This window comes from Macaca mulatta, chromosome 12, assembly GCF_049350105.2.
Source record: "Macaca mulatta isolate MMU2019108-1 chromosome 12, T2T-MMU8v2.0, whole genome shotgun sequence".
NCBI classification, from domain to species: domain Eukaryota; kingdom Metazoa; phylum Chordata; class Mammalia; order Primates; family Cercopithecidae; genus Macaca; species Macaca mulatta.
This window is the reverse complement of record NC_133417.1, coordinates 145,641,886-145,651,552: the sequence shown is the minus strand read 5'-3', so window position 1 is coordinate 145,651,552 and position 9,667 is coordinate 145,641,886. Positions and strand designations below refer to the sequence as shown.

At 55.0% G+C, this 9,667-nt stretch overlaps 1 long non-coding RNA gene across 1 annotated transcript; it reads left to right on the top strand.

Annotated features, from left to right (window-relative positions):
• The first annotated feature begins 389 nt into the window (after window positions 1–389).
• LOC144333543 (uncharacterized) lies at window positions 390–6,534 on the top strand. The gene is made up of 2 exons (XR_013402272.1): window positions 390–2,490; window positions 5,096–6,534. It is a non-coding gene; the product is annotated as an uncharacterized LOC144333543 (long non-coding RNA).
• The last annotated feature ends 3,133 nt before the right edge of the window (window positions 6,535–9,667 follow it).

Here is a 9,667-nt window from a genome sequence, read left to right as displayed (position 1 = left end):
TCTTTGCCTGTCTGGACAGTGGGGGCACACGTGTGCAACACAAAGAAGGAAGGAATGAGCAAGTGAGGAAACAACCAAGAGGAAAAGTTTGTTCCTGAGAGCGGGCGTGTGGCGCAGCCTGGACCTCCTCTTCCGCCGATGCAGAGTTAGGGCAGAGGAGGGACACTTAGCATTGTCTGACGGGCTGAGGCGGGCAGTGCCTGTCGGGCCACAGCGTGGGGGCCTCCCTTCCATGCCCCCATCTTCCGTGGAGGACCCCAGGTCCTGGAGGATGTGTACTGCTCTCTTAGGACCCACTCCTGCCTCTGCCTAGGGAGGGTGGGGGTCTGCGGGATGCTGAGCCTGGTCTCTGCTCAGAAGACACAGGGAGCGCCGGGGGGTCTGCAGCTCCCAGCCGTTCGGATGGCGGGTCTGCTCAGAAATTATTCTACTTTTGCTCTATGGAACCCCTGTGAGTGTGTGCGCCCTTGCCCGCTGCCACGGACGGACTGCTTTCCTTTTCTGTTTGGTTTCAGAGATTGTTTTTTGGAGACTCCAAAAGTAAGTTTCCAAACAGACTGAGCGATTGTCCTCGCTGCCATCCACGGGTGCCTTCTTGTGAATGTCATTGTCCGTAGCGTCCTTACCGACGAGGACCCTGTCCTGCTGGCTGTGGGAGGTGGGAGTGCGAGCGTGTGCTTGCAGACAGCAGGGGTTCAAGGGCATGGACTAGGGCTGGCTAGGCTGTGGCATCTGATGTGTTAGAGAACCCAGGAGGTGTTTTGGTGCCCTGGGGCGTAGTGGAGGACGTAGGGTCCCCACACCTCTGTGGGGGTCTGGGGACCCCTTGGGCAGCAGCCTGAAGAAGGAAGTGGACACCCCAGTGTGTGACTGATGGAGAGAACATGATCCCCAGGAGTGGCTGTCAGCCCTGGGCAGACCAGGGTGGGCAGGACATACTGCCTGCAGAGCTGGAGATGCTTCTGCAAATGGTAGTCAGGGTGCCTGCTGGAAAGAAGCGGGGCTCTGGGCAGCTCTGCAGTGGTTAGCAATGGGGAGGGGATCTGCCTCAGGGCCTGCTCTGGCCCATGAACTCCACCTCCAGCTCACCCTGTGCTTCCTGCCCCGCCTTTTGGTGGTGACACTTGGGGAACATTCATCTGGTCTCTCATTCTGGTGCTGGCTCAGGGAGCCACTGTCATCTTACGAAGGAGCTCGGCCCCAGACGACCCTGTGGGACTGTACTCGTGTGGGGTCTGTGAGGTGGGGTGCTCATCCCTGCTCTGCCTGGACACTCCGTGGGACCCTGGAAGGTCCTTCCAGCCCTGAGCCAGGACGCCAGTCTAGAGGAGTTCGGCTTTGAGTCTGAACCCTAGGGCTGCCTTGGCTCCCCCAACTTGGGGGCTGCCACTTGGCAGTGAGGGTGGGTGGACAAGGCCCCCAGCTGAGCAGAGTTTGCGGGACTGAGAAAACCTGGCACCACTATTCTCAGAGGAGGTTGCACCTGCACCTCCCTCCACCTCTCCCCAAGCCCCTGCCGTGGGGTAGTCAACTTCAAAGCAAAGCTCTTCGGAGCCTGCTCTGCTCTGCTGGGTGCCTTTGGTCAGCAGAAGTCTGGGCTCGTCTCCTTATCCAGGTCAGAGGAGGGCAAGCCTTTCCAGTGAGGCCAGGTCACCCGTGTGGTAGTTTGGGTCAGAGGAGTGCACCTGTGGCCCCTCCAAGAGCTGACACCTGTCTCTCTGGTCAGAGGACCTGGGCGGCAGGAGATGACCCCGAACACTCCACTCTGGGCTGAGCTGGGCTTGGCCTTCCCTGTGGTGGTTTTCCTGCCCGTTCCCACCCTGACTCTTGGCCTGGTCTCCCTGAGGAGAGAGGGAACAGATGGGGGCACCCCGGCACTGTCTGCTATGTTAGGACGAAGCACCCCACACAACTGGAGCTCAGAGACCCATGTGGACGCCTCGGTGTCCCCAGCACCAGCAGCTCATGGCTTTCCTGCCAGGTCCTGTCTGCTTCATGTGTGGCTCCTGCCCTTCCCTCCGCCTCTCCCCTGCTGGACCATTGCTGGCTTTTGACCTATTCCTCCTGCGGTCCATACTACCCGGCTGATCATTCGAAAACCAGCATCAATCCAAAGCCTGCAAGGACTCTGAGGATCAGAGTGCGGCTGCCGTCAGCCACAGTGCAGGAGCCCCTGAGCCTCCCCCTCCTCTCAAGGGGTCCAGGAAGCTGAACTCTCTTCCCCTCCCCATTCAGATTTCAGGTTCACCTCAAACCTTCCTCTACGCTTAGGGAACGCCTAAAGTTGCCTCCAGCTCCAGAAGTCTGGAGTCAAAGGGTTTCGTGTCCCTGTAGATGAGGCTCCTAAGGCCTGAGGGGGTCAGACTGTGGCCCTGCCCCGCCTCCCGCTGCCCTTCTGCAGGCCTGTCTGAAGAGCTTGCGTGGTCCCCAAAGCATAGAGCCGTTTCCAGGGTGAGACCAATTGGACGCGTCCCCTGAGCTGCTCTGCAGGTAAGGATTTGCCTCTGGACCATGCTGGCCTGAAAGGGTGGCACTGTCCACGCCATGCTCCCAACTTTCCCTGCTCCTGGTGAGGGTGTCCTGAGATGCTCAAGGCCCCTCGAGGGGAGTTGTCCAGTTGGTAGCAGGAACATGGCCGGGGCACCCTCTTCAGCCAACCTTCTCTCTGGAAGACCAGAGAACAAGACAGCAGGCATCTGTTCTCCTGGGCAGGAGCCCCCAGCCTGCATGTGGGGAGGTGGCTGTGGCCTCCATGGCCCTGGCTGGCAGGCCATGGCTAGGGGGATGGGGGCCTGCACACCTGGCTGGGGAGGACCCAGGCCTGTACTGTGTCAGGGCCCAGAGCAGCCAGAGTGTTCACAGTGGCCTGCCCTGTGTGCCACTGGCCTGTGCTGGGTGGGAGGGAATGCAGGGGCTCAGTGGAAGAGCCTTCCAAGGGGGAGGCCTTGCCAGGGCCCACCGAGCAGGGTCTTGCAACCTTGGCAGGCGAGGCTGAGTCACAGGTGAGAGAGGCACCTGCATGGTGGAGCTGAGGGAGGACTACAGCCTCCCTGGCCTGCTGGTCTTCTGTGGGAATCCTGTTTTCCTGAGGAGGCCAAACTGCAGCATCTGAGTTTCTGTTTCTCTGTGCAGTAGTAATGCCCTGCTTGGTGGCAGGGGACAGGTGCCCTGAGCGTTGGACGGCTGAAGGGCGATGGAGCCCCTGATGCCTGTGGGAGGGAAGGGGTGGTGCAAGGCCTCTTCTGGGGACAGGGACAGGCTGCCTGGTCCCTGGGGAGGGGGATGGGTGAAGGGTTGGTTTTATTTGCCCTGCAGCCACAGGCACAACCAGAGGTGAAGGCAGCTGCAGGGTCCTCTTGGACACAGTGGGAGTGTCCGGGGAGGGAAGGAGGAGCAAGCAGGGCTGGAACAAAACACAGCCAAGGACTTGGGAGGAGGAGAGGCTGGAGCCATAGACATGGCTGAGGACCGGGGAGGAGGAGAGGCCATGACCACAGCCCACAGCCATGGCCTGGCCCGTGGACCACACCTACAGCCAAGCTCAGCCACATCAGGTCAGCTCTGGGTGGCCCACCCCTGCTGGGGAGTGGGCAGGCACTAGTGGTGGTGTAGCCCGTCCCCAAAGGTGGTGTTTACTAGCCCACCTGGCCTTGGGTCCCCACCTTCGACAGAAGTCTGGCAAAGGCATCCTGAGAAGGTGACACAGGGAAGCCCTGCCCTTCCAGAGGGCCTCAGGCCAAAGTGCTCCCCAGACCTGGGGCTGCAGCCCAGGGAGGGTGGCCAAGGGAGGCTTAGACACCTGGCCTCTGGGCCTCATTTTAGGGAGGTGAGGTGACTCTTGGGCAGGTGCAGGGCTTCCTGAGTGTCACATGAGCAGAGTGATTGCAGCCTGCAAGGGCAGGGCTGTCAGCCAGGTAAGGACAGCAGATTTGGGTCAGGGCCAGGCACAGCCACAGGGCCTCTGCCCCATGGACATCCTGGTCCTTTCCTGGCCTCTGAGTCCCTTCACTCCATCTGTCATCGCTGGCGCTGACCAGCTGAGCCACCCCCTTAGGTCACTCAGTCTTCTTCTGCCTTCATTTTCTCGGTGGAAAAATGGGCATGAAACAAGGATATTCCCTCAATAGCCACATAGTCTTAAAAAAAAAAAAACAGAGTTGGAGGACTCAATTTCCCAGTTTCAAAACTTACTACAGTACAAAGCTACAGTAATCAAAACAGTTTGATATTGGCATGAAGCCAGACGTGGACAAATGGAATATAAGAGTTCAGACACAAACCCACACACCTGCCGTCAATTTTTTGGGACAAGGATGCCAAGATTATTCAATGAGACAAAGAGTAGTCTCTTCAACAAGTGGTACAGGGAAAACTGAAGCTAGACCCTACCTCACACCATACACAACAGTGAACCCAAAAGGGACCAAAACCCCCAGTGAGCAAAAACTCTTAGAAGAAAATACTGGGGAAATCTCATGACATTGGATTTGGCAAAAGATTCTTGGATATGAAACAAAAAACACAAGCAATAAAAGAAAAAATAGGAGAATTGGACTTTATGAAAATTTGATAATACTCTTTGTGTTTCAAAGGGTGCTATCAAAACAGTGAAAAGACAAACCACAGAATGGGAGGATTTTTTGCAAATCATGTATCTCATGAATGTCTAGTTTCCAGAAGATATAAAAAACTCTTCAACACAGCAAAAAGTCAGTTTTAAAAATAGCAAATAATTTGAATAGACACCTTTCCAAAGATGATATGCAAATGGCTAATAATCTCATGAAAAGATGCTGAATATCATTAGTCATCAGGGACATGTAAATCAGAGTAACAAGACATCACACCACACTCAAGAGATAGCTAGCATCAAAAAAGTCGGAAAATAAGTGTTGGCGAGGATGTGGGAAAATGACAAATCTTGTATATTGCTGGTGGAAACGTGAAATGGCTTAGCCACTGTAAAAACAGTTTGGTGGTTCCTCAAAAAGTAAAACAGAATTAACATACAGCTCAGCAAGCCTACACCTAGGTGTATGGTCAAAAGAATTGAAAACAAGTATTCAAACAAAAATTTTTGCATGGATGTTCACAGCAGCACCATTCACAGCAGTCAAAATATGGAAACGTCCCAAATATCTGTCCAATGAGCAGACAAAACTGACCTATCCATGCAAGGGAATGTTCTCCAGCCATAAAAAGGAATGAGGCACCAATTCCTGCTGAAGTGTGCAGGAGCCTTGGAAAGATCACGGTAAGTGAAAAAAGCCAGACACCAAAGATCACAGGCTGTGTGACTCCATTTCTGTGAAATAACCAGCATTTCACATTCCCCTGAACCCACAGCAAAAGACAGTAGGTGCGTGGTTGTGGGGGCCGGAGGCACAGAGGGATGGGGAGAGCCTGTTTAGTGGTTTCCCCTAAGCAGTTGGGCGATGAGATGTTTTGGAACTAGACAGAGGTGAGGCTGCACAGCCCTGTGAGCAGACGACGTGCCACAGAATTGGACGCTTTACAGTGGTTAATTTTATGTTATGTGAATTTTACCTCAGTAGAAACCAAAGCCAAGCAGAGTTGCCGTGAGAGGTGAGGTGTGGAGCTGGTTATCCATGTGGAGCCCAAGAGCAGGCCCGACACGAAGGGAGCCTCTCCCAGCGTCTGACATCCTCGTCCTTCCCAAGTGGGCCCAGTTCAGGCTGCGGGAGGTGCAGAGAAAGAGGCGAGACACCATCTCCCAGCAAGCGGCCCTGTCTTAACCTTAGCATCATGAGGCTGGGGTGGCCAGGTAACTGGGAGCTGCATTTCTCAATCCAGCCACCTGGCCACCTCCCACTGCCACCACACATCACACGTGCCTGAAACAGAACCATGGCAGCCCACTCATGAGGACCCACCCACTGTAGGGAGGGAGAGTGCAGTGCGTGCCTGTGCCCACTGTGCCTCTGAAGCAGGTGCCGCGGGTGTCCCCCCAGGCCCCTCCTTCCTCCCTTCTACACACTCAAGGTCGCCAGTGACCGCTGCCTGCTGGGTTTCCCTGGATCCGCAGGCAGGGCAACCTGGAAGTGGCAGAAAGCAAATGACTTAGACGTATCCCTTAGCTGGTGGATAGGCACCAGCTCCTGCTGCACAGCTGGAAACCCCAGGTATGTGTGTGCTGTTACAAAACAAACTTTCCACACATTTGGTTAAGACCCAATATGGTTTGAATGTTTCTTCTCTTCAAGTCTCATGTCGAAATGTGATCCCCAGTGGTGGAGGTGGGGCCTGCTGGGAGGTGTTGGGTTACAGGGGTGGGACCCTAATGAATGGCTTAACACCATCCCTTTGGTGATGAGTGAACTGTCGCTCAGTGAGTTCACAGGAGAACTGGTTGTTTAAGAGAGCCTGGGTCCTCTCCCTTCTCTCTCTTGCTCCTAGTCTTACCATGTGAGGCACCTGCTCCCCCTTGGCATTCCTGAGCCCTCACCAGAAGCAGACGATGGGTGTTGTGCTTCCTGTACAGCCTGAGCTGATTAAACCTCTTTTCTTTATAAATGACCCAGCCTCAGGTGTTTCTTCATAGCAATGGAAGAACCGACTCACACAAGATCTAATTGGCTATCCCTGGTGACTCATGAATTGGGCAGCATCGTGTCTGGAGAGTTAGGAAGGGTGTTCCCATGGGCTGAGTGGAGGAGGTGGGCTTTACAGGCAGAAAAGGCTGAAGAAACAGAGATGGGGGACAGCAAGTGATTGGGCATTGTGGGGTCACTTTCCTTGTCAGACTAATACGGAGGGGTTTCCTGAGTCTGCTGACTCAGGTAGACTAATTGGCTGCTGTGAATCTCTTCATTTTGGGAAAAGGGTCCCCCTTTTTTTTTTTTTTGAGACGGAATCTTGCTCTGTAGCCCAGGCTGGAGTGCAGTGGCGTGATCTTGGCTCACCGCAAGCTCCACCTCCCAGATTCACACCATTCTCCCAACTCAGCTTCCCGAGTAGCTGGGACTACAGGCGCCCGCCACCACGCCCGGCTAATTTTTTATGTATTTTTAGTAGAGACAGGGTTTCACCATGTTAGCCAGGATGGTCTTGATCTCCTGACCTCATGATCCGCCTGCCTCGGCCTCCCAAAGTGCTGGGATTACAGGCATGAGCCACCGCGCCCGGCCAAGGGGCCCTTTTTAAGTTCAGTTTGATGATGTGACATTCAGCATGAGTGACTCCATTCTGGTTTGGTCTGGGTGTTGGGCTTGGAGCAGGAGCTTCTCTTAACCAACAGCCACGGTCATTTTTATTTGACCGTTGCTCTACGATGTCTCCTGAGGTTTCTTGTAGCCGAGCCAGGTCACAGGGAGCTGCACCCGTCACCCATCCTGCTACTTCCCTCCTCATCTCTTCCTCACGCCCCTGTTGCTGTTTCCTGGGACCATCCAGTAAACGAACCTTGTCTCAACATCTGCTTCTTGGGGTAACACAGATGAAGACTGTCTCAGATGTGCACAGTCTCCCTGAGAGGCGGGTCTGTTTGCATCCAGCTTATAGAAAAGCATCTGGCTCAGGAGGTTAAGTATTAATAATTCACACAAGTTCACAACAGCTGTGATCGTCCCTGCCCTGCCACCTCCCTGTTTATCACTATGTTCTCCAGTGACATCCTCCCCTCCCATCATCTCATGCCTTGGGAAAGGTGGGCGAACCCTGAAGACAAAGCCCTTACCTGGAAGGGGAGGCTCCAGGTCTCCAGCAGGCAACCCGTGGCTCCCTTCCACCCAGCAGGAACACTGGGCTGACTCTGGATGGATGGAACTGCTACAGTTTGCAGAGGTCTGAGTGAACTGGAGGCATCTTCAATCCTGGTGCATGAATTGGTTTCCAAGATGTTGCCCATGATATTTCAACTATTTTCTTTTTTTTTTTAGAGACAAGGTCTTGCTCTGTTGCCCAGGCTGGAGTGCAGTGGCATGATCATAGCTCACTGCATCCTTGAACTCCAGTGCTCAAGCAATCCTCCTGCCTCAGCCTGCAGAATAGCTGGAATTACAGGTGCACACCACCACATCTGGCTAATTTTTATTTTATTTTTTTGTAGAGACAAGGTCTCGCTATTTGCCCAGGCTGGTCTTGAACTCCTGGCCTCCAGTAATCTTCCTGCCTTGGCCTCTCAAAGTGCTAGGATCACAGGTGTGAGCCACCAGGCAGTGTGGTATACCGCAGATCAGCATGCAAGCCTGAGGGTAGGGCTTGATGAATTTGCATCTCATAAACTGCACCCAGATTGAGAAACAGAGCCTGCCCTGCCCCAGGGACTCCTCACATCCTCTCCACATTGTCCTCCACCCTGAAGTCCCCCTGCCTGAAGCTCCCCTGCCACAGGACAGCTGCCCTGCCTTCGACCCTGACCCACCGACCGGGCTGTGGGGCCTGGTACTCTCCCCAGCGCTGACCTTGGTCTCTCGGCACTGAGCACCGCCTGCACTGCTGCCCACTCCTAGTTCTCAGGTGGCCCTCCGTTGTGAGCACTTGTGGTCTCCATGCCCAGGCCACCATGGGTGGACAATCGTGTGTTTTCAAGAGTGCTGCTGTAGCTGTGCTTGTCTCTGCCACCAGGGGCACATGGGTGCGTGTTTTTGCGGGGTCAGGGGTGCTGGGCACCAGGCTAGGCAGAGTCCGCCAAGCCACGTCACAGAGTGACTGCTGGCTGGGCTTCCTGCCTCGTGTCCTCACCAGTGCCAGCTGCCCTGAGAAATCATCTCTTCCTGGATGAGCTGGCTTCCTCTCCCTGGGAGGTAACTGCACCACCAGGGCGAAGGTGGCCGTCGGTTCTGCTGTCTCTGAAGCACCAGAATGTGCCTGGTGGGGCAGTGCCAGCTGAGACTCGGGTCTTCACGGCTGGGTGGTGAGTGGTCACTGTAGGAATGAGCAGTGCTTGTTGAATGAATGAATGACCAGGTGAGGTGGCATCGCCATTAACCCTCACGCTAAGAAGGAGCAGGGGCGTTTGGAAAAGTGTGAACCTGGCGGAGCCGGGCACTGCACCTGTGTGGACCCAAGGGCCTGGACATTTCCCCCGTGCCCCTGGTCCGGACCAACAGGCCTGCCCTCCAAGATTTTGTCCCCAACATGAAGACTTCTGTATTCACTGAGAGCCTCAGGACTGTGTTTAGAATGTTGCACAACACAATCGTGGAGAAAGTGCAAACTTTCCGTCTTCCTCTACAGCGTCTGTCACCAGCCCGTCTCCTGCTTTCTGCCCCTGCAGGGTGTCAGGAAGACCCAACCCCCAGCCCCAGCCCCGCCTCCTCATAGCCTCAGTCTCCCTCCATGCCTGCCGGTTTTCTGGAAGGAGCTTTTCTTGCTACGTGACCGTTTCTAAATCTAATTTTGAAGCTGTCCAGAATTAGGCGTTGCACTTTAATTGCCATTGTGGGAAAAGGCATTTCAAAATCACACACATAGACCTCACCTGCTGGCCAGCCCTCCCGCCCTCCCAGTGGTTGGAAATGCCAGAGCCACACACAGTCTCAGCGTTGGGCGGAAATCGACTCTGGAGCGTGGCACCTGGAGTGGCGTTAGGTACAGGGTAGCGGGAGGGTTGGTAACCCGGGTATTTCCATTCAACGAACTTGGGCTGAATGTGAGAGGCCCGGGGGCCGTACGCCTGGTGCACCCATCAGGAGGGTTAGCGGCA